Source organism: Oncorhynchus masou, unplaced genomic scaffold (assembly GCF_036934945.1).
Source record: "Oncorhynchus masou masou isolate Uvic2021 unplaced genomic scaffold, UVic_Omas_1.1 unplaced_scaffold_982, whole genome shotgun sequence".
NCBI classification, from domain to species: Eukaryota; Metazoa; Chordata; class Actinopteri; order Salmoniformes; family Salmonidae; genus Oncorhynchus; species Oncorhynchus masou.
This window is the reverse complement of record NW_027016335.1, coordinates 1-23,676: the sequence shown is the minus strand read 5'-3', so window position 1 is coordinate 23,676 and position 23,676 is coordinate 1. Positions and strand designations below refer to the sequence as shown.

Sequence of the window (23,676 nt, the reverse complement as noted above, 5' to 3'; positions counted from 1 at the left end):
TTTTTCCAATCCAGAGCTGGTGCGCATACGAAGTGTCTATGTTGAGCGAAAAGTGATCATTTGAAACAGGTCCTATATGCAAGATTCAAAGTTATTTGGTAACTTTAGTTTTGAATTATAGAAACCCTTAGAATGTGTTAGAAATCAAAACATATATGGGCTGCATGATAGGACTATAGGGACCGAGTGCAAGCAAAAAAAGCTTCAGGCTGCACACACTGTTCTCTCATCAAGTGATCATATTTTCACCATCAGACTATTCTCACTGAATCTTGCCTTTACAATACTGAACAAAAGTATAAAAGCAACATGTGTAAAGGGTTGGTCCCATGTTTCATTCGTTGGAATAAAATATCCTAGAAATGTTCCATTTGCACAAAAAGCTAATTTCTCTCAAATTTGTTTGCATCCCTGTCAGTGAGTATTTCTCCTTGCCAAGATAATCCATCCACCTGACAGGCGAGGTATTAAACAGCATGATCATTACACAGGTGCTGGGGGAAATATTGGGCCACTATAAATGTGCAGTTTTGTCACAACACAATGCCAAGGATGAATTTTGAGGATTGTGCAATTAGCATACTGACTGCAGGAATGTCTACCAGAGATGTTGACAAATAATTGAATGTTCATATTTCATCCATAAGCCGCTTCCAACATCGTTTTAGAGATTTTTGCAGTACTTCCAACCGGCCTCACAATCACAGACCGCGTGCAACGTTAGACCAGTGCCTCCACATCTGTCTTCTTCACCTGCGGGATTGTCTGAGACCAGCCACCCGGAGAGCTGATGAAACTGAGGAGTATTTCTGTCTGTAATAAAGCCCTTTTTTGGGGGAAAACTCATTCTGATTGGCTGGGCCTGGCTCCCATTGTGAAATGCATAGATAAGGGCCTAATGAATTTATTTCAATTGACAGATTTCCTTATATGAACTTTAACTCAGTAAAATTATATAAAATGTTGTGTTTATATTTTTTCAGTATAATAGGTCAAATCTGTTTTGATTTCAGTAGCTGTGTGTGGGTAAAATCACAGGGGAAGCACCCCAAAGTAATGTTTCAGAAATGTTTGGATCACTAAACAACTATTGATCAAAGTTGTAATTCCGCTAGGGACCTGTTTTCATCGCATTATGTCTCAGTCAATAACCTGTACAGTGGGTGTGTTTTCACCTGTGTTCTCATTTAATTAGCATCTAAATAAATAATTAAACCAATTTCACTAGGTTCTGAAACATAAGTAAGGCTCAGGTTTTTGCAGATGCAACGAGTATACAAATGGTGATATGATACGAGGTCATGATTCATAAGTTGACTGTTTATAGATGTGATAGGTAAAGACCTTGAAGAGTTTAATTCGGAGATGGTAACTCTTAAAGAACCTCTCTCGTGGTGCCCCAAATCCTACTGAGTTAAGTGTTACATGATTCATTTTATTGGGTAACAATGAAACAAAGTTCATTGATTAGTTTAACATTAATCTGAGGACTGTTATTTAAAGTCACTACACTGTCCATGGTTCTGATTTGATGATGTTGAAAGGTCATGCAACTGTCTGTTACTGTATGCAATATGCCGCAACAGCCCTATTTCTACCTTAACATTTTAGTTCACCTCATTTTCAAAAATATATATCACTTAAACATTTAATAAAATGTTTATAGCCTTAAGGGTGGAAAAGTAGAATAAAGCCAGAGCTTTAGATATGGGAGAAAAAACACACACACCAAAAAAAAACAGATCACTAACAACAAAACAAAAATGTTATTTGTAAAGTAACAAAAGCTCTCTAGTTACTGGTAAAGAGATGATGATCTGTAATTGGGGGAAGATCTCTTACTAGTGCAGACTGTTGTAGAGACAGGTTCACTCTGTTCCCCATTGCTCAGCACAGTTGCAACACTAACAGTGTACTCGTGCCAGGATGCAGGTTTGAGAAGGTTTTGTGGCAGTCGTCAGTAATGGCTGTGAGGGGTCTGTTCTGGGATGCAGTTGGATATGAAGAAGTGCTGTGGGACTTTCTCCATCCCTTCAGCCTTGGACCAGTGGAGAGTGAAGGAGGTCTCTTCCAAATGGTCGATCTTTAAATCTCTGGGTGTGACCACTGGAACAAAACCAAGATTGGTTTAGAATAGAGGATGTGCTGTTTTTGACAGTCCAAAAATGTCTCTAGTAATGATTGATGTAGTCTGGATAAAAACACCTACTGTACCTGTGGATAGGGATGCTGGGACCTAAATAATGCACCTACTGTACCTGTGGATAGAGATGTGGATAGGGATGCTGGGACCTATTGCTGACCTGTGGATAGGGATGCTGAGACCTACTGCCTACAGTACCTGTGGATAGAGATGCTGAGACCTACTGTACCTGTGGATAGGGATGCTGAGACCTACTGTACCTGTGGATAGGGATGCTGAGACCCTACTGTACCTGTAATTAGGGATGCTGAGACCTACTGTACCTGTAATTAGGGATGCTGAGACCTACTGTACCTGTGGATAGGGATGCTGAGGCCTACTGTACCTGTGGATAGGGATGCTGAGACCTACTGTACCTGTGGATAGGGATGCTGAGACCTACTGTACCTGTGGATAGGGATGCTGAGACCTACTGTACCTGTGGATAGGGATGCTGAGACCTACTGTACCTGTGGATAGGGATGCTGAGACCCATCTGCTTTGTCTTCCATCTTCTCCCTCTGTAGCCATGTTGAACTGGTACTTTTCACCAGGTTTGAGACTGCTTATTTTAAGATGATACACATCTTTCACTCTTGTTGAGCTTGTTTCACTGTCACACCCCCAGGTCACTCTGAATGTCTGTGGTCCTATCAGCCCCTGAGGAGAACTCCAGCTCAGAGACACAGAATCTAATGTCAGCAACAGGACCTGGATGTCACCAGGAGGGGGCAGCACTGGTGAAGGAATAATGAGAGAAAACTAGACTTTATTGACAATACAATTACATAAACAGGTGTATTATTCATCCCAGCAGTAAAGGGACAACAATTTATATCTTAGTAAATGTATCCTCTTAAATGTAGATTTAAATTAAATAATATAGTTTGGGTCAGTTTATTCTGTGTTTCCATACCTACCATCATCTGAGGACTGCATTGTGTGCTGGTCGCCATCACAACTCTTAAAGTGTGAGAACAAAATAAGAATGAGTCATTTTTCTATAACAACATAGAAATGGTTATTTTGCTAAATGTACAACAGATATTTAAAAGTCAAGATACATCAACTGCTTTTGACATACTGGTAACCTACAAAACAATGGAAACACTGGAGTAAATGAGGGATACAAAGTATATACACACAGGTGTGGTTCCTGAGTTAATTAAGCCATTAAAACATCCCATCATGCATTGGGTCATGTATAACTATGTCCAGTTGCCCATTATTTTGGCTAACAGGGCTAGAAGAGATCTCAGTGACTCTGAAAGAGGGCTCTCAAAGGAGCATAAGGGCTTTAAAGGGTGTGTCTGTCTCCAGATCTCAAACCAATGTAACACTTATAGGAGACTCTGGAGCCGAGCCTGAGGCAGCGTTTTACACCACAATCAACAAAACACCAAATGATGGAATTTCACTTGGAAGAAAGGTGTTGCATCCCTCCAATAGAGTTCCAGACACTTGTAGAATGTATGGCAAGGTGTATTGAAGCTGTTCTGGACTCATGGCTCCTTGTTAAGATACATTATTTGGTCAGATACCTGTATATTCTTTCACAGCATTCCCACTTATACGGGCGCTAAAGTTCTCCTGAATGTTTTGCAACGGTGAAGGAGAGTGTGCCAGGAAACAAGCACAATTGCAGGTTTCATTGTATTCTAAAAAAAAATAATGTTTGGATAAAACACTGACGCTGTCTTCACCCATTGCAACAATAGTTCTGTTGATATGGTACCTAACTTTTAAGCATCCTCAGAACTGTACAACCCGTAGTAACGAAACAAGATAAAACAGTAGCTACCTGTCTTGTAATGGTAACCTAGGCTATCTTGTAATGGTAGCCAAAGATTATATGAATAAATGATAGTCATTATGTAATTAGGTTATTTCGTTGTCTGTTTCATGTCGGTCATCTTTGAGGAAATTGTGTGAGGCAGGTCATTCCTACAATGTGCTGCCTTTTGGACCTCATAACTTTTCGAGGAAAACATTATAATATATTTTGTAGTATTCTATCAGAAAAAGGACATGTATGACTGAGTGTTTGAGCTCGTACAGTGGAGGACACTTGAACAGGAGTTGAACTTCTCTATCAAACATCTTTTAACATTTAGAAATTCAGTGATTTTTCTCTATTTAACCTAACAGGGTAGACATGTATGAGTGGAACTTACAGATATGAGTGGGACATACAGATATGAGTGGGACATACAGTGGGACATACAGATATGAGTGGGACATACAGTGGGACATTCAGATATGAGTGGGACATACAGTGGGACATTCAGATATGAGTGGGACATACAGTGGGACATACAGATATGAGTGGGACATACAGTGGGACATTCAGATATGAGTGGGACATACAGTGGGACATACAGATATGAGTGGGACATACAGTGGGACATTCAGATATGAGTGGTACATACAGTGGGACATTCAGATATGAGTGGGACATACAGTGGGACATACAGATATGAGTGGGACATACAGTGGGACATTCAGATATGAGTGGGACATACAGTGGGACATTCAGATATGAGTGAGTGGGACATACAGTGGGACATACAGTGGGACATACAGATATGAGTGGGACATACAGTGGGACATTCAGATATGAGTGGGACATACAGTGGGACATTCAGATATGGGACATGGGACATACAGATATGGTGGGACATACAGATATGAGTGGGACATACAGTGGGACATACAGATATGAGTGGGACATACAGTGGGACATTCAGATATGAGTGGGACATACAGATATGAGTGACATACAGATATGTGGACATACAGATATGAGTGGGACATACAGATATGGGACATACAGATCAGACAGATATGAGTGGGAAAATAGATACAACTGGGATTGATTTACATTGGGACAGACTGGGACAACAGATATGTGGGACATACAGATATGAGTGGGACATACAGTGGGACATTCAATGATGACATACCATTCAGATATGTGGGACATCTGGGACATAGATATGAGTGGGAGATTTACAACAAACATACAGATATGGTGGGGACATAAGTGAGTGGGACATACAGTGGGACATTCAGATATGAACAGATATACAGATAATGACATACAAAATACAGATATGAAAAAACATTCATATGATGGGACATACATAGTGGGACTATATGAAATAATGGGAATTCAATATGAGTGGTACATAATGGTACATTCAGATATGAGTGGGACATACAGTGGGACATACAGATTGAGATAATGTTATATGGTGGTGGCACAGATATGATGCCATACAGATATGAGTGGGACATACAGTGGGACATACAGATATGAGTGGGACATGGGACATTCAGATGAGTGGTACATACAGTGGGTACATTCAGATATGAGGATACAGTGGGACATACAGATGATGGGACATACAGTGGAACAGACAGATGGTGGGACATTGGGACATTCAGATATGAGTGGGACATACAGTATGAGTCATTTAACATTCAAACAACATAACATTCAGATATGAGTGGGACATACAGATATGGTGGGACATACAGTGGGACATTCAGATATGAGTGGGACATACAGTGGGACATTCAGATATGAGTGGGACATACAGTGTCCCATCATTTTAAGGACCTTATATTTAAAGAATTTTGGAATCCACATTTGAAACTAAATGAAAAGTGATATTTCCCGGAGACAGAAAACGCACTGCGTTGTAGTAATGACCCAGGCCTAGGCTGGACACCTATCCGCCCGAACCTGGACATGGCTAGATTGGATACAGTTTATGTATAATTGACGTCAAAGTTGTACCTTACGAGCCCAAATGTTCCAACCTGCCCCAACCATAGAGAATAATAGAGGCCTCTAGTGGCCAAAGACCTATATCATAAATGAGCAGCGCGTCTGAGGGATTTCATCGTATTAATGTAGTCAACTGGGTGGGACTTCCAACTTCACTGGCTGAAGAATAAAATGTACTACTTTAAAATGGAGATGCACTCATGGCGCTGCTAATGATTTCAGATGTTAAATGGCATAGATACAAAGTTGAGTCATCTATCTATCTCCATGGTCCCATCTTCAACCCCAAAATTGTCTGCATTTTTACCGTTTTTACGCATACGTTTTGTCTGGGTCGACTGGGAGCAGCTGCTACCGGAAGTCATAGGCCATGTCTGAAATCTACATACTATATAGAACGTACTGTTTAGTAGAAATGAATCCAGTAAGTAAATACCTGAGTGTGTAAAGAAGATTCTCTTGGTCGAAATCTACCACGGAAGAAATTAGTTTAATATCCTGGCATTTAAAGTACTCACTTTTTGAAATTGTACATTATTTTCCAAATTTCACATAATATAAAAGTCCCTATTTTCGCCCATCCTAAAATGCCTACTAATTAAAAGCAAGTATGGGTATACACCGAACAAATGTAACGGAACTCAATTCTGCTTATAGCGCAATCAATGACATGACCTCCTTTCAAAGTGTGGAAGAAATACACTGAATACACTCGATCGTTGTGTAAAAGAGAACACGTTTCGTAGACTTCTTTGTGCGCCCCTCGCCATACTGGGCCTAGTTTGGTATTCTATATTTTTACCTGCCATTTATTAGCAAGAAGTTGAACATCGGCCTTATTATCTTCACGTTTCGTTTGGATAAATAAGAAGTGACGCCAAAAGATCTGACACCTGACTTATATAATACAAATATTAACGTACCATTTCTCCTGCTGTTGAGCTGTCTCGTGTGAAGCAACATAAAACAGTTGTCGAATTTACTTTCAGTTTCACTACTACTTTCACTTACTATTTCAGTTAAACACTATTTAAAATATTTATTATACATGACAATATTTGATAAAGTTGAAATGTCTTCAGCTCTTGGTTAAATGCTGTTAACATACAAACATACAAACAAACAAACAGACCAGAAAGCATACAGTATTCTTCCTTGTTTTTTTGTCATTCCTGTGACAGTTGTAATCACTCCGTTGTTCCTCCAGGTGGAAGCAGAGGTATTTGTGGAGCTGATGGTCCTAAAACGTTTTCAGAAAGCAGACATGATAAGAGTGAAGAAGCTCAGGTTTGATTTCAATGCGGTACGGAGACCCAATAAAATATTCATTATATTCAATGCTTTTATGAAATAAAGAGTGTGGTCACAGAGATTAAGTGACAGAACTTATTTTCTCTCAACCTGCTCTTTCTACACCTGTCTCCCTCTCTCTTTCATCTCTCTTTCTACACCTCTCTCTCTACACCTCTCTTTCTACACCTTTCTCCCTCTCTCTTTCTACACCTCTCTCCCTCTCTCTTTCTACACCTCTCTCTCTACACCTCTCTTTCTACACCTTTCTCCCTCTCTTTCTACACCTCTCTCTCTACACCTCTCTCTCTACAACTCTCTTTCTACACCTTTCTCCTCTCTCTTTCATCTCTCTTTCTACACCTCTCTCTCTACACCTCTCTTTCTACACCTTTCTCGCTCTCTCTTTCATCTCTCTTTCTACACCTCTCTCTCTACACCTCTCTTTCTACATCTCTTTTCTACACTCTCTCTCTACACCTCATCTCCCTCTTCTCATCTCTCTTTCTACACCTCTCTTTCTTCCTCCATCCCCTTCTTTCCATTTCCTCTCTATTTATTCAGACTTATTGTAGTTTATTTGGTATCATTCACCACAATTAGAAATAATGTTCAAGAGTTGTATTTATTTTTTGTTTTTCATTTATAGTCCTTTAAACAATTGTTATTTTAAAAAGTATTCAATTATAAATTGTGTACATCTTTGTTTCTTTAATGTTTAACAGATTAATCGAAATAGGTTGCATGCACTTTTCACAATAAAGGAATGCTAAGATTTTGAACAAAGAATCAATCCACTTTTCTCTCCCATTTTGAATAGTTGTGTCATTATGCTTATATGAATCAGTTCTTGCAGCAATAATCTGTATATTCAAACAGCTCAGTGATTGCAGTGCTATAATACCAAACATAGTTGAATGTACAGTGCCTTCAGATAGGATTCATAGCCCTTATTCCAGATTGTGTTGAATTGCAACCTGAATTCAAAATGAATTTAAAAAATGATCTCACTAAACTACACACAATACACTATAATGACAAAGTGATAATATGTTTTTAGAAATGTTTTCAAATGCATTGAACGTGACAGAACTATCAAATTGACATACATATTCACACCCCTGACTCAATAGAGGTGATATGATCCTTGACTTGTCTTTCAAAGCACTTCATGATGACGGAAGTGAGTCGTTTAGCTCAGTTACCTTAGCTTTCTTTGGAACAGGAACAATGGTGGCCCTCTTTGAAGCATGTGGGAACAGAGAACTGGGATAAGGATTGCTTGAATATGTCCGTAAACACAGCAGGCAGTTGTCTGCGAATGCTCTGAGGACGCGGCTGGGGATGCCGTCTGCCTGGAGTGTACCATATCTGATCTCATAAATTGCCATATTCAATCCAATAACAGCTCCCTTGGAGCTATTACAGCTTGATGTCATTGAGCAGCACTTTCTTGGACATTTCTATTCATCTTTTAAAGACAATGTAGAAATGTACCCAGGAAGGTTGTGGGTGGTGGAGAACAAATCCCCTAATGGCGCGTTCAAAATATCTGGGAACTCGGAAATTTCCAACTTCAGGGCTTGCAAACTATCACGGATTACAAGGGAAACCCAGCCACGAGCTGTCCAGTGATGTAGCCCACCAGATCAGCTAAATTCTGTCTATGCCGCATCGATCTAGTAACACTGATCCATGTACAGCACTAGCTGTTCAGGGAGACTGTGTTCAGGTCTTTGTAGACAGTGTGAGTAAGACTTTTATACAGGCTAAGATCCACAAGGCCGCAGGGCCAGACGGATTACCAGGACATGCACTGAACACATGGCAAATGTCTTCGCTGACATTTTCAACCTCGACCCTGACCCAGTCTGTAATACCCACGTTTCAAACAGACCACATTATTCCCTGTGCCCAAGAACACCAAGGCAACGGAGAATGCTATTCATTGACTACATCTCAGTGTTCAACACTCATAGTGCACTCAAAGCCCATCACTAAGCTAAGGACCCTGGATAAAACACCTCCCTCTGCAACAGGATCCACAGCCTTCCTGGCTGGCCACCCCAGGTGGTGTGGGTAGGCACCTGATCCTTGCCATGCTTGATCCCTCAACACGGGGCCCCTCAGGGGTGCGTGCTATTCTCTCCTGAACTCCCTGTTCACCCATGACTGTGTGGCCGTGTTCAACTCCAACACTATCATTAAGTTTGCAGTTTGCAGACGACATGATGGTGGTATGCTTGATCACAGACTACGATAAAACAGGAGGAGGTCAGAGACCTGGCTGTGACAGTTAAATCAACCAAATCAAATTTAGTGGTCGATACACATTTTTAGCAGATGTTATTGGGGGTGTAGCGAATTACTTTTTCTGGCTCCAACAGTGCAGTAGTATCTAACAATTCACAACTATACACACAATACATACCAATCCAAAAGTAAAATAATGGAATTGAGGAATGTTCAACAATTTCTCCTCAACGTCACAAAGACAAGGAGCTGATCTTGGACTACAGGAAACGGAGGGCCGAGCATGCCCCCATCAACATCATCAGGGCTGTAAGGGAACAGGTCGAGAGCTTCAAGTTCACATCACTAAGGGATTGTCGTGGTCCACACACACCAACAGTCGTGAAGTGGGCACGACAATGCCTCTTCCTTCTGAGGAGGAGGAAAATATTTGGCATGGGCCTTCAGATGATGTCAGGAGAACGCTACCTGCCTCAATGCATAGTGCCAACTGTAAAGTTTGGTGGAGGAGGAACCATTTTCTTTGCTGTTTGAGCATGACAATGCCCCCATGCACAAAGTGAGGTCCATTCAGAAATGTTTTGTCGAGATTGGTGTGGAAGAAATTGCTGGCCTGCACAGAGCTCTGACCTCAACCCCATCAAACACCTTTGGAATGAATTGGAACGCCAACTGCGAGCCAGGCCTAATCGCCCAACATCAGTGACCGACATCACAAATGATCCTGTAGCTGAATGAAGCAAATCCCTGCTGCAATGTTCCAACATCTAGTGGAAAGTCTTCCAGAAGTTTCTGACACACAGGAGACAGGAACACACACCCAACAGGGATGTTCCTGATAACCAGTCAACCCAACATACAATCCAGTCACTTTAAAAATACATCACCCAGAAAACATACAATGTGATAAATATCCAAAGTGCAGCTCTTTAAAAGCTCTTGGAAAAAAACAAACACAACAATTTAATTCACACAATAATATACATTTTGTCAATTCAAGTAGTCATTACACCTCTCCTAGCATCGGTGACGTCGGGATTCCTTGGAAATGTCTCTGCCCCACAGCCTGGTCTCAGACCATTTTGTATCATTCTCTATGTAAATCCGAGACACTCCATTTAGTAGGATATGTTATGTTTGGTATGGTTACGTAATATAGATGGTTACTTTTAAGGCATAAACTAAAATAGGGTGGTTGGTCAGTGTGGATAGGGAGGCAAACATCTAGCAACCCAAAGGACTGGATTTGGACAACTTCAGCATTTTCATCATGGACAACATTAGCATTTTTGCTAATTAGCAACTTTTCAACTACTTACTATATTTTTATCTACTTTGCAACTACTTAGCATGTTAGCTAACCCTTCCCCTGACCCGAACATTAACTCTTTTAGCTAACCCTTCCACTGACCCTAAACTTAAACGTTTTAGCTAACCCTTCACCTAACCCTAACTGTAACCTTAACCATTTTAGCTGACCTTTCCCCTAACCCTAACTGTAACCTTAACCATTTTAGCTAACCCTTCACCTAACCCTAACCTTAACCATTTAGCTAACCCTTCACCTTACCCTAACCTTAACCTTTTTTAGCTAACCCTTCACAAAACATTTTAGCTAACCCCTTCCCCAACCTTAACCCTTTAACTAACCCTGACCCTATCCTTAACCCTGTTAGCTAACCCTTCACCTAACCCTAACTGTAACCTTAACCATTTTAGCTAACCCTTCACCTAACCCTAACCTTAACCATTTTAGCTAACCCTTCACCGAACCCAACCCTTTTAGAACCCTTAGCTAAAATGGACCTTAACCATTTTAGTTTCCCTGACCCTAACCTTAACCCTTTAGCTAAACCTTCCCCTTTGACTTAGCTTAACCAGTACTAAGAAACCAATGGGATAGTCCCAAAAGTGCAAACTCTGCGCAACTAGGAACACATTGCTCTTATTGACTAAAATATCTCTAAAAACCAATTGTCCTGTACATATCCCCCCCAATAAAGCACAGTATTTGACATAGCTATGTACTGAACTTTGGGACAGTTGTGGTTCCACCTGCTCAGTACCCCAGAACCACTAACACATTGCAACATAATCAAACAATGCATACAATTATAATGTCTGGTGAATTTGAGAAATCTTACCAGTCTATTAGAGTTGGAAAAAAGCATACATTTTTATATTGGTGTGCTGTTAAAAGGAACATAACAAAATGTAATATTGGAGTAAAGTGTCCTTGTGGGTCAGTATCCTACACTGGGTGTAATATTGGAGTAAAGTGTCCTTGTGGGTCAGTAGCCCACTGGGTGTAATATTGGAGTAAAGTGTCACTGGGTGTAGTATGGAGTAAAGTGTCCTTGTGGGTCAGTAGCCTACACTGGGTGTAATATGGAGTAGTGTCCTTGTGGGTCAGTATCCTACACTGGGTGTAATATTGGAGTAAAGTGTCCTTGTGGGTCAGTAGCCTACACTGGGTGTAATATTGGAGTAAAGTGTCCTTGTGGGTCAGTAGCCTACACTGGGTGTAATATGGAGTAAAGTGTCCTTGTGGGTCAGTATCCTACACTGGGTGTAATATTGGAGTAAAGTGTCCTTGTGGGTCAGTATCCTACACTGGGTGTAATATGGAGTAAAGTGTCCTTGTGGGTCAGTAGACTACACTGGGTGTAATATTGGAGTAAAGTGTCCTTGTGGGTCAGTAGACTACACTGGGTGTAATATTGGAGTAAAGTGTCCTTGTGGGTCAGTATCCTACACTGGGTGTAATATTGGAGTAAAGTGTCCTTGTGGGTCAGTATCCTACACTGGTTGTAATATGGAGTAAAGTGTCCTTGTGGGTCAGTATCCTACACTGGGTGTAATATGGAGTAAAGTGTCCTTGTGGGTCAGTAGCCTACGCAGGATGTAATATTATCTTATTTAGACAAACAATTCTGAACTAATATACCACAGGACAATAGGTTCAGATATACGGTAAGGTGGTTAATGTGGGCTTATTCAGAAAATGTGTGGGTGGTTGGAAACAGACACTATGAGTAACTAAAGTTCACAGTCATCTGAAAGTTCATGTCCCAGAATACTGCACAGATGTTCTAAATGTGAATGTTTATCCAACAGGAGTGTTGTCTCGCTAGTTGGGCAGAGTTTGCACCTTTGGGACTATCCTATTGGTTCCATTGTACTGGGTAAGCTAAGTAAACATAAGAACATTAACAGAGAGAGGTCAAAGACAAAACTGATCCTTGATCAGCACTCTTATTACTCTGGGACTCTCTGTGAATACAGGCTCTTGTCACATGTCCATGGATGACACAACCCATCTAGTGTCCACTCTGGTATTGCTAGAACTTTTATGATAAGGACTATTTTCTATCTATTAACTAAAGTATTTTTACTGTGCTTTGCCAGTTATATTTAGAAGGAAAACACTGGAGTTACTATTTGTATATTATAACACTTAATAATACAGTATACTTGACAAGCAGATGACATACCTGGATCACAGTATAAAGATGTATTTAATCAGTAGAATGAACACATGCAACATATGGAACATATGGAAGCAAGCATAGAACACTGCTGCATTTCAAATGTATTGATAACTGTAAAAACTTCAATGAAACAGTATCTTGTTAAATTGGTATATGTACACCATATAGGTACAAATGTAAACCACAGTTAGAGCCTACGAGACCACAGTTCCACTCCCCTGGTGATGAACGGTAGACTCCACATTGCTCTGGTCTCTTTAAGAACAGGAATACATCTTTTTAATGTAGTTAGTTCCACATAGAAACAAAAACAGCTTAAGAATAACAGGTAAAACCAGAACATTTACATTACATTACATTTAAGTCATTTAGCAGACGCTCTTATCCAGAGCGACTTACAAATTGGTGAATTCACCTTCTGACATCCAGTGGAACAGCCACTTTACAATAGTGCATCTAAATCATTAAGGGGGGGTGAGAAGGATTACTTATCTTATCCTAGGTATTCCTTGAAGAGGTGGGGTTTCAGGTGTCTCCGGGTGGTGATTGACTCCGCTGTCCTGGCGTACGTGAGGGGTTTGTTCCACCATTGGGGGAGCCAGAGCAGCAGAACAGTTTTGACTGGGCTGAGCGGGAACTGTACTTCCTCAATGGTAGGGAGGCGAGCAGGCCAGAGGTGGATGAACGCAGTGCCCTTGCTTGGGTGTAGGGCCTGATCAGAGCCTGGAGGTACTGCGGTGCCGTTCCCCTCACAGCTCCGTAGGCAAGCACCATGGTCTTGTAGCGGATGCGAGCTTCAACTGGAAGCCAGTGGAGAGAGCGGAGGAGCGGGGTGACGTGAGAGAACTTGGGAAGGTTGAACACCAGACGGGCTGCGGCGTTCTGGATGAGTTGTAGGGGTTTAATGGCACAGGCAGGGAGCCCAGCCAACAGCGAGTTGCAGTAATCCAGACGGGAGATGACAAGTGCCTGGATTAGGACCTGCGCCGCTTCCTGTGTGAGGCAGGGTCGTACTCTGCGGATGTTGTAGAGCATGAACCTACAGGAACGGGCCACCGCCATGATGTTGGTTGAGAACGACAGGGTGTTGTCCAGGATCACGCCAAGGTTCTTAGCGCTCTGGGAGGACGACACAACGGAGTTGTCAACCGTGATGGCGAGGTCATGGAACGGGCAGTCCTTCCCCGGGAGGAAGAGCAGCTCCGTCTTGCCGAGGTTCAGCTTGAGGTGGTGATCCGTCATCCACACTGATATGTCTGCCAGACATGCAGAGATGCGAGTCGCCACCTGGTCATCAGAAGGGGGAAAGGAGAAGATTAATTGTGTGTCGTCTGCATAGCAATGATAGGAGAGACCATGTGAGGTTATGACAGAGCCAAGTGACTTGGTGTATAGCGAGAATAGGAGAGGGCCTAGAACAGAGCCCTGGGGGACACCAGTGGTGAGAGCGCGTGGCGAGGAGACAGATTCTCGCCACGCCACCTGGTAGGAGCGACCTGTCAGGTAGGACGCAATCCAAGCGTGGGCCGCACTGGAGATGCCCAACTCGGAGAGGGTGGAGAGGAGGATCTGATGGTTCACAGTGTCGAAGGCAGCCGATAGGTCTAGAAGGATGAGAGCAGAGGAGAGAGAGTTAGCTTTAGCAGTGCGGAGCGCCTCCGTGATACAGAGAAGAGCAGTCTCAGTTGAATGACTAGTCTTGAAACCTGACTGATTTGGATCAAGAAGGTCATTCTGAGAGAGATAGTGGGAGAGCTGGCCAAGGACGGCACGTTCAAGAGTTTTGGAGAGAAAAGAAAGAAGGGATACTGGTCTGTAGTTGTTGACATCGGAGGGATCGAGTGTAGGTTTTTTCAGAAGGGGTGCAACTCTCGCTCTCTTGAAGACGGAAGGGACGTAGCCAGCGGTCAGGGATGAGTTGATGAGCGAGGTGAGGTAAGGGAGAAGGTCCCCGGAAATGGTCTGGAGAAGAGAGGAGGGGATAGGGTCAAGCGGGCAGGTTGTTGGGCGGCCGGCCGTCACAAGAAGCGAGATTTCATCTGGAGAGAGAGGGGAGAAAGAGGTCAGGAGCACAGGGTAGGGCAGTGTGAGCAGAACCAGCGGTGTCGTTTGACTTAGAACAACTCCATAAGATATGGGGTTACCTTAGTTACTATAATTAGACTACGGTGTGAACGGTTTTTCACACACCCATTGTTTTGGAATACACGGTCCATCCTTCCAACTCTTCAATGGGTCTGATGCCGTCTGTGAGATCTCAACACAAGCCGCCTCGTCATTCAAGGTATTAGGTTCCCCTGTCATCCAATACCTATAAACCACAGAGATTCAGAGTTGAAAATCATCCAATACTAGTCCACAGGCTCAGTTGTTACCATTCTACAGAGAGGGAGAGAGAGAGCTGCCTGAGGATGAGATTATCAGACTGTAAAAAGTCCTTTATAGAAACAATGGTGTAAAAGTCCTCCAGAACCTGTTCACTCACGTAGGTTTAAATGGTGTGCTGTCAACCCACTGCCAGATTCTGTCTTTTTTATATGTACCAATCCAGACATTCTTCTTAAATCCATGGATAAATATCTAGAATAGAATTGTGGATAAAAAAAACAATGGCCATAATTTCATCTCCACAGCAGAGAAACACTTTTACATGTTATACATAATAGTAGTAGTAGTCTCATAGCAGTAGTAGTATAATGGAGTCGTTCTGGTCACTAGAAATACAAGGTGATTTAGGATGTTTGAAAAGGTCCTGAGTACTTCTATATATTCCTTCCTCAGAACTCACAAAAAAATACAAAACTGTTGCAGAACACTGGTGCAAACTCATGATGCCCGAGGGGAAACGTGCTCAGACCACACAGACCAAGCACTCTGCTCTGACGACTGCAATAAGGCAGTTCCCAATGATCTAGGAAGCTGGGGAGTACTTGATGGAAACAGAGTGTGTTGTGTTTAATCATTTTACTTTTAATCTTTCCCAACCCATAGCTCTAACCTTAACCACTAACCATAGACACTAACCTTAACCCTTAACCATAACCCCTAACCATTTGAATTGTTTCGGTTTCACCCCTGTAGCCACACAGAATTAACCCTGTAACCACACAGAATTAACCCTGTAACCACACAGAAATTGTCATGCATAGGTGTAATAGGTGGCAGGGAAGTCAGGCGCAGGAGAGTCAAATGGAGTGTAAAATGGAGTCTTTTAATAAAGTCCACAGAGTATGCTCCATAACGCTAAAAGTACATAAACAAACAAACATGGGTACAAAGACCCGACGCGCACCTATACAACAATCACACTACACTGACAATAAAACAATCTCTGACAAAGACATGAGGGGAAACAGAGGGTTAAATACACAACAGGTAATGAATGGGATTGAAAACAGGTGTGTGGGAAGACAAGACAAAACCAATGAAAATGAAAAAAGGATCAATAATGGCTAGAAGACCGGTGACGTCGAACGCGGAGCACCGCCCGAACAAGGAGAGGCAAGAAGTCGTGACAGAAAAAACCCTGTAACCACACATAATTAACCCTGTAACCACACAGAATTAACCCTGTAACCACACATAATTAACCCTGTAACCACACATGAATTAACCCTGTAACCACACAGAATTAACCCCTGTAACCACACAGAAGTAACCCTGTAACCACACAGAAGTAACCCTGTAACCACACAGAAGTAACCCTGTAACCACACAGAATTAACCCTGTAACCACACAGAATTAACCCTGTAACCACACAAGAATTAACCCTCTAACCACACAGAATTAACCCTCTAACCACACAGAAGTAACCCTGTAACCACACAGAATTAACCCCTGTAACCACAGAATTAACCCTGTAACCACACAGAATTAACCCTCTAACCACACAGAATTAACCCTGTAACCACACAGAATTAACCCTGTAACCACACAGAATTAACCCTCTAACCACAGAATATAAACATGTTGAAAACGCATGAGAGTTAATAATAATAATGAAACAGTAGTATTGTAGTATTAATAATGTATTATCTATTACCTGTTCTTCTCTGCTGTTTATAATAACCAACTCTCCTCCCATTGTTCTGCACTCCTTCTGGACCGGCCCCAGCTGTGTTCATCGTGGAGGAGACATAATAACAGCTGGTGCCAAACTTCCACTTCCATCCAGACAGGGTTTCTCTGATTAACACAACAGAACTGCAGGCATTTAAAAGTATGAAATAAAATTATACTCTGAGAAAGATTGCACTCACCATAGAACCTAAGCCTCGTTTTAAACTGGTCTCTCTCAGTGGTTGTGGTATTTAGACTATTCTGTAGCTGGTCTCCCTTAGTTTTTGTATTTAGAAAGATTGTGATCAGCATGGTCCTGGTATTTAGACTATTCTGTAGCTGGTCTCTCTCAGTGGTCCTGGTATTTAGACTATTCTGCAACTGGTCTCTCTCGTTTGTCCGTGAGTTAAGATTATTTTTTAATTGATCCCTTTCAGCAGTCATGACTTTAAGACTATTTTGCTGCTGGTCCTGTCTTTGGTCCTCGTGGTGAGACTATTCTGTAGCTGGTCTCTCTCTTTTAGTCAGGGTGTTGTAACTGCTCTGTAGCTGGTCTCTCTCTTTAGTCAGGGTGTTGAAAATGGTCTGTCGCTGGTCTCTTTCTTTAGTCAGGTTGTTGTAACTGGTCTGTAGCTGGTCTCTGTCTTTAGTCAGGGTGTTGTAACTGGTCTGTAGCTGGTCTCTGTCTTTAGTCAGGGTGTTGTAACTGGTCTCTAGCTGTTGTCCCTCTTTAGTCAAGTTATGATAGCTGTTGGGTTGCTGATCTCCTTCTTTAGTAAGAAGGCTGTAACTGGTCTGTTGGTCTCTCTCTGTTGAGTAGTGATGATCAATGACTCCATCTGTAAAATGGAAAAGTTGATCAATTACTCAAATATGGGTAGCCATCACACCATTGAAGCTTACAAATGTTTCTGTTGAAACATTATAAACTTACAATAGACAAACAGGCCTATGATCCCAGCCAATAGAAGAACACACAGCAGCCCCAGACACACTGCAGCAAGTCCAGAAGGTCTCTTCCACCACTGAAAATTATCTGAATCACAGGGAATGATCGTGTAAGGTCTTTGAACTCTCTCTGGTAATGTTCAAATATTTATATTATCCAGGATTGTAAGGAACAAAAGCTGTGTGTTTGTACTTGAATTGATACCTGAAAATGAAACACTGGGCTTGTTGGGAGGCGTGTCATCATCAATATCCATGGTCTGCATTGTTGGATTCTCCACCTGTGTTTGTATAGATTGTCATTTCTGGAAGTTAAATGCTATATTTTCCTGTTACTTCAGCTCTAGTGTAGGTTTTTATCTGCATCTTCTGTATTTTTTTATTGTTTATTTTACTTGGCAAGTCAGTTAAGAACAAATTCTTATTTTCAATGACGTAGGAACAGTGGGTAAACTGCCTGTTCAGGGGCAGAACGACAGATTTGTACCTTGTCAGCTCGGGGATTCGAACTTGCAACCTTTCGGTCACTAGTCCAACGCTCTAACCACTAGGGTACCCTGCCGACCCAAGAATACTTGAAGTGAGTTTTGCCTTTGCTTGCCCAGTACAAAGGAAACATTAGGATAGTCCAAAGTGCAAACTAGCAACACATGCACCGTGGTCAAGCTAAATCAAGCACACTTCAGTATTTGACAGAGATATGTAGTTAGTTAGAATGTTAGAATGTATTGTAGTTCTGTGCTTTGACCCAGTTTCAGTTCACCTGTTTAGTCTCCCAGAGACACTAACATATTACATAAGAATCAGACAATAAACACACCTCATAAAATGATCATATCTGGTGTCATATGGAAAATAGATCTTACCACAGTCTTTGAGAGTTGAAAACGGATACATCCAAATATGTTATATTGGTTTGTTAAGACGAACTTAACGAGATGTACTGAGTGAGGATGAAATGTAAGATTGGAGTAACGTGGCCACATGTTTTTTATAGTCTGAATGACCCCACCTTTCCTGTCAACATCAGCATATCCTTTAAATTATTTGTCCAAACAATTATGAACTAATATACCACTAGGTGGTAGGTTCAGATACAAGGTAACATGTGGTTAACAGGCAGTAAGTGAAGCTCATGTCAAACTGAAAGTTCAAGCTACAGAATGCTGCATGGAAGTGTTTCATTTCCCTCTCTCTCAAGCACATGAGCTATAGGGGTCAAAGGTATACTGTAGGTTCAAATGAATGGTTGAATGTTCAGCTACTGCAACATTCTAAAGCTTAGAAAACTTGGAAGGCTGAATATCAAAATGTGTCTCTACCTTATTTAACTAATTGTAGGGTTGATTGCTTAATTTACAGCAACTTGGTAGCCTATTCTATGGTTGTTAGGGTTAATTTAGACTTTCTCATTTGCGTAATTTACGTCTCTGGTGGGTTGATTTGTATCTGGTGGGTTGATTTGTATCTGAAAGCAGGCGAGCAAGTCTGCTGTCTCACTGCTCAATTCATTTTGGAGAGCCACCTGCCTGTGGAGTGCTTGTTGCTAACTGGGTAGCTAGCCTGTTGGAGAGCCACCTGCCTGTGGAGTGCTTGTTGCTAACTGGGTAGCTAGCCTGTTGGAGAGCCACCTGCCTGTGGAGTGCTTGTTGCTAACTTGGGAGCCACCTGCTTGCTGCTAACTGGGTAGCTAGCCTGTTGGAGAGCCACCTGCCTGTGGAGTGCTTGTTGCTAACTGGGTAGCTAGCCTGTTGGAGAGCCACCTGCCTGTGGAGTGCTTGTTGCTAACTGGGTAGCTAGCCTGCTGAAGAGCCACCTGTGGAGTGCTTTGTTTGGCACTGGGTAGCTAGCCTGTTGTAGAGCCACCTGCCTGCTGAGTGCTGTTGCCAACTGGTGCTAGCCTATGCAGGAGCCACCTGCCTGTGGAGCTTGTTGCTTAACCAGGTGAAGCAGCCTGCTTATGTGTAGAGCCACCTGCCTGCTGAGTGCTTGTTTTAAATTGGGTAGCTCGTCTGATGTAAGGCCTTGTAGGGCCTACTGTAGGTCAACCAAGATCATGTGGTTTACAAGAAAACTGTATAGGACTTTAAGAAGTCACATGGTACCACCGTGGAGTGTTAGGTGGATTCCTTATCATAACCCTGACACAGCTCCTCCACTTCTCATTTTCTCACACCAAACTTTCATCTTTCACTTTCCTCTGTAGTTTCTGTAACATATTTAGACATATGTAAAACCTACAGAAAGTGCTGCATCAGCAGACTCAAGTCAGGGCCCATGTTAATCAAACGTGTCAGTGTAGGAGTGCTGATCTAGGATCTGTTTAACCTTTTTGATCATAATGAATACAGTCATGTGGACAAGGAGGACTTGATCCCAGGTCAGTTTTCCTGAGATGGTGGATCTCTAGATCTGCATTTTCTTTGCATCGAGTCCATTGGGTTTATTTTACTGCAGAAGATTCCCTGCATTGTTAGTCACACAGAACATATTAATTCACAAAACATATCTTTGAAAGTAAGGTATAGACACATTTTGATATGGAGGCTTCTGGAGGAACAGAATATTTGACCATTCATAACCCCAGATTTTGTGCTTGAAACAGGGGGTTGTGTAACACTTCTGTGCAGCAGTCTGCAACTTGAACTTTCAGTTGGACTTTAGCTTGACTGTGAACTTTAGTTACACTTCCTGCCTGTTTCCAATCAACCACACATTCTGTTGTTGTCACATGATGTATCTGAATCAAATCAAATCAAATCAAATTTTATTTGTCACATACACATGGTTAGCAGATGTTAATGCGAGTGTAGCGAAATGCTTGTGCTTCTAGTTCCGACAATGCAGTAATAACCAACAAGTAATCTAACTAACAATTCCTAATCTACTGTCTTATACACAGTGTAAGGGGATAAAGAATATGTACATAAGGATATATGAGTGAGTGATGGTACAGAGCAGCATAGGCAAGATACAGTAGATGGTATCGAGTACAGTATATACATGTGAGATGAGTATGTAAACAAAGTGGCATAGTTAAAGTGGCTAGTGATACATGTATTACATAAGGATGCAGTCAATGATATAGAGTACAGTATATAGGTATGCATATGAGATGAATAATGTAGGGTAAGTAACATTATATAAGGTAGCATTGTTTAAAGTGGCTAGTGATATATTTACAACATTTCCCGTCAATTCCCATTATTAAAGTGGCTGGAGTTGAGTCAGTGTGTTGGCAGCAGCCACTCAATGTTAGTGGTGGCTGTTTAACAGTCTGATGGCCTTGAGATAGAAGCTGTATTTCAGTCTCTCGGTCCCAGCTTTGATGCACCTGTACTGACCTCGCCTTCTGGATGATAGCGGGGTGAACAGGCAGTGGCTCGGGTGGTAGATGTCCTTGATGATCTTTATGGCCTTCCTGTAACATCGGGTGGTGTAGGTGTCCTGGAGGGCAGGTAGTTTGCCCCCGGTGACCTATCAGACAGTGGTACATCAGTTCATTATTGTTTGGCCTGTCTTAATAATGCTCCATCACTTCAATTGTGTTGCTTGTCTTAACATTTTCAACTCTCAAAGACCTTGATAAGATTAATTTTCTTCATTTCACATGATATGATCATTTTATGTCTGCTTGTTATGTAATGTGTTAGTGGTTCTGGGGGACTGAGCAGGGGGTGATTAAAACACCTGCCCGTGGGGTTGAAAGCAAATAACTAGAGCAATGAAGACCAGGGATATTGATGATGACAGGTATTCTGACAAGCCCAGAGAAATGGATGGTGTTGGTGTTATATTTCCAGGGTTCAATACAAGTACAGACGGACGTAAAGACAGAAACACACACACTTCCTGGCTTCATAAGTAGAATGAACACATGGTCCACATAAACCTGTCATTTAAATGTGTTCATAACTGTAAAAACATACCAATTAAATCAGTTTGTGTGTCATGCATAGGTGTAATAGGTGGCAGAGAAGTCAGGCGCAGGAGAGTCAAATGGAGTCTTTTAATAAAGTTCACGTAACATGCTCCATAACACTAAATGTACATAAACAAACATGGGTACGAGGACCCGACGTGCACCTATACAACAAACACACTACACTGACAATAAAACAATCTCTGACAAAGACATGAGGGGAAACAGAGGGTTAAATACACAACAGGTAATGAATGGGATTGAAAACAGGTGTGTGGGAAGACAAGACAAAACCAATGGAAAATGAAAAAAGGATCAATGATGGCTAGAAGACCGGTGACGTCGAACGCCGAGCACCGCCCGAACAAGGAGAGGCAACGACTTCGGCAGACGTCGTGACATTGTGGTTAAATTGTTACATCACACCATGATGGTAAATGTTGAAATTGTAACCTCAGCTTATTAGACAACAGGGGTGTGTTCCCTGGGTCTGATGAATGGTGGACCAGCTCACATAGCTCCAATACAACTCCAGTAATTAAACATGGGCTACAGCATCATACACTATTGGTCCTTTAGGTTTGAAGCGACATGCACAGCGTTTACCATGAATGCAGTTCCTGCTAACATAGGGGAAAATGCCTTTAAAAGGTGCATTGTCAGCTGTAAAGTTCTTCACACTATAACACGTCTTGCATTGAATCCCAGTCTGTAGCCCTTTACATTCATATCCATATAGGGGTTGAATATGGCAGATTTAGACACTGATAAACGCCTAAATTGTAATGCTGTGGCTGTACAGTAACATGCTATACATGACGTCATAGATCAGGGTCTCCACTTCACAGTTCTGTATGCGTTTAGACAGACAGCTGCTCTGAAATTGAGCACTGCGCGCCACAAGAAGTTGACCCCATCCCTCTCTCTAATTGGGAAACTTTGAAAATGTTTGGTTGTCTGAGTGAGGGAAATGCTGTAAATTAAAAGCACTCGATTTAAAATCGACGGTAATTGTGTGATGGCTGGGTTGTTTCCAGTTTGGAAAAAAAGGTCAGATTGAACAAATAGAAACCAATGATGTATATAAACCCTGGATTGCTGATGCTTTGTATTGGCCAATGAGAGGCTTTGAAGCCACCGGCCGCCATATTGGCCACTCCCCAGTAGGAGCCGTCCTCCATAGGAATGGAATTCAACAGTATTTCAGCTAAATGTTTCAAAGACCAAATGACATGTATTTAGATATTACTTTGTTGTAGTGGGAACAGTAACATTAGTACTCTGAAATATATTTTAAGGTATGTTTTTATACAGATGGGTTAGCTGACAACTTCACTAAAACAATGTGTGTGCTTCCACGGAAAAGAAGTCAGACTGTAGTCTTCCTAAAGAGCATGAAGAAAGCCCAATACCCACTGGTCCTATTGGACGGTTGAGTAACTCAGAGATTCTAGAAAACATGTTATTTTTGGCGCACTTGTCACCGGAGGAAAAAGGCGACATTGTTATACACTTATTTTACAGGGTTTATTCTCATATGTGCCAACTTAGACAAATGTACTTGAGCATGACATGTTGGCCCAGGTGCTATTTAAAAGTGTCTGGCCCAGTGCTCCAGTTGTGTTGAGAGATGTGGAGGGTAAACACCCTTAGTTGGTGCTCCCTATTTGATAGAAAAACATTCCTTTATCAGATCTTCCCTGTTTTCATTTTGCTCCACTTATTGGTTTGCTTCTT

The 23,676-nt window shown here is 41.8% G+C and overlaps 2 long non-coding RNA genes across 5 annotated transcripts; both read right to left on the bottom strand.

Annotated features, from left to right (window-relative positions):
* Nucleotides 1-1,989: 1,989 nt before the first annotated feature.
* On the bottom strand, nt 1,990-7,093 carry LOC135538558 (uncharacterized). The gene is made up of 4 exons (XR_010455440.1): nt 6,899-7,093; nt 3,103-3,145; nt 2,653-2,919; nt 1,990-2,106 (listed from the first exon to the last, which is right to left on the bottom strand). It is a non-coding gene; the product is annotated as an uncharacterized LOC135538558 (long non-coding RNA).
* Nucleotides 7,094-17,387: 10,294 nt separating this feature from the next.
* LOC135538560 (uncharacterized) lies at nt 17,388-18,971 on the bottom strand. 4 transcript variants are annotated; one of them, XR_010455445.1, is made up of 5 exons: nt 18,884-18,970; nt 18,505-18,574; nt 18,223-18,298; nt 18,004-18,105; nt 17,388-17,908 (listed from the first exon to the last, which is right to left on the bottom strand). It is a non-coding gene; the product is annotated as an uncharacterized LOC135538560 (long non-coding RNA). The 4 variants fall into 4 exon arrangements; XR_010455442.1 differs by lacking the exon at nt 18,505-18,574 and having other exon boundaries at nt 18,884-18,964; XR_010455443.1 differs by lacking the exon at nt 18,884-18,970 and having other exon boundaries at nt 18,505-18,870.
* Between the last annotated feature and the right edge of the window lie 4,705 nt (nt 18,972-23,676).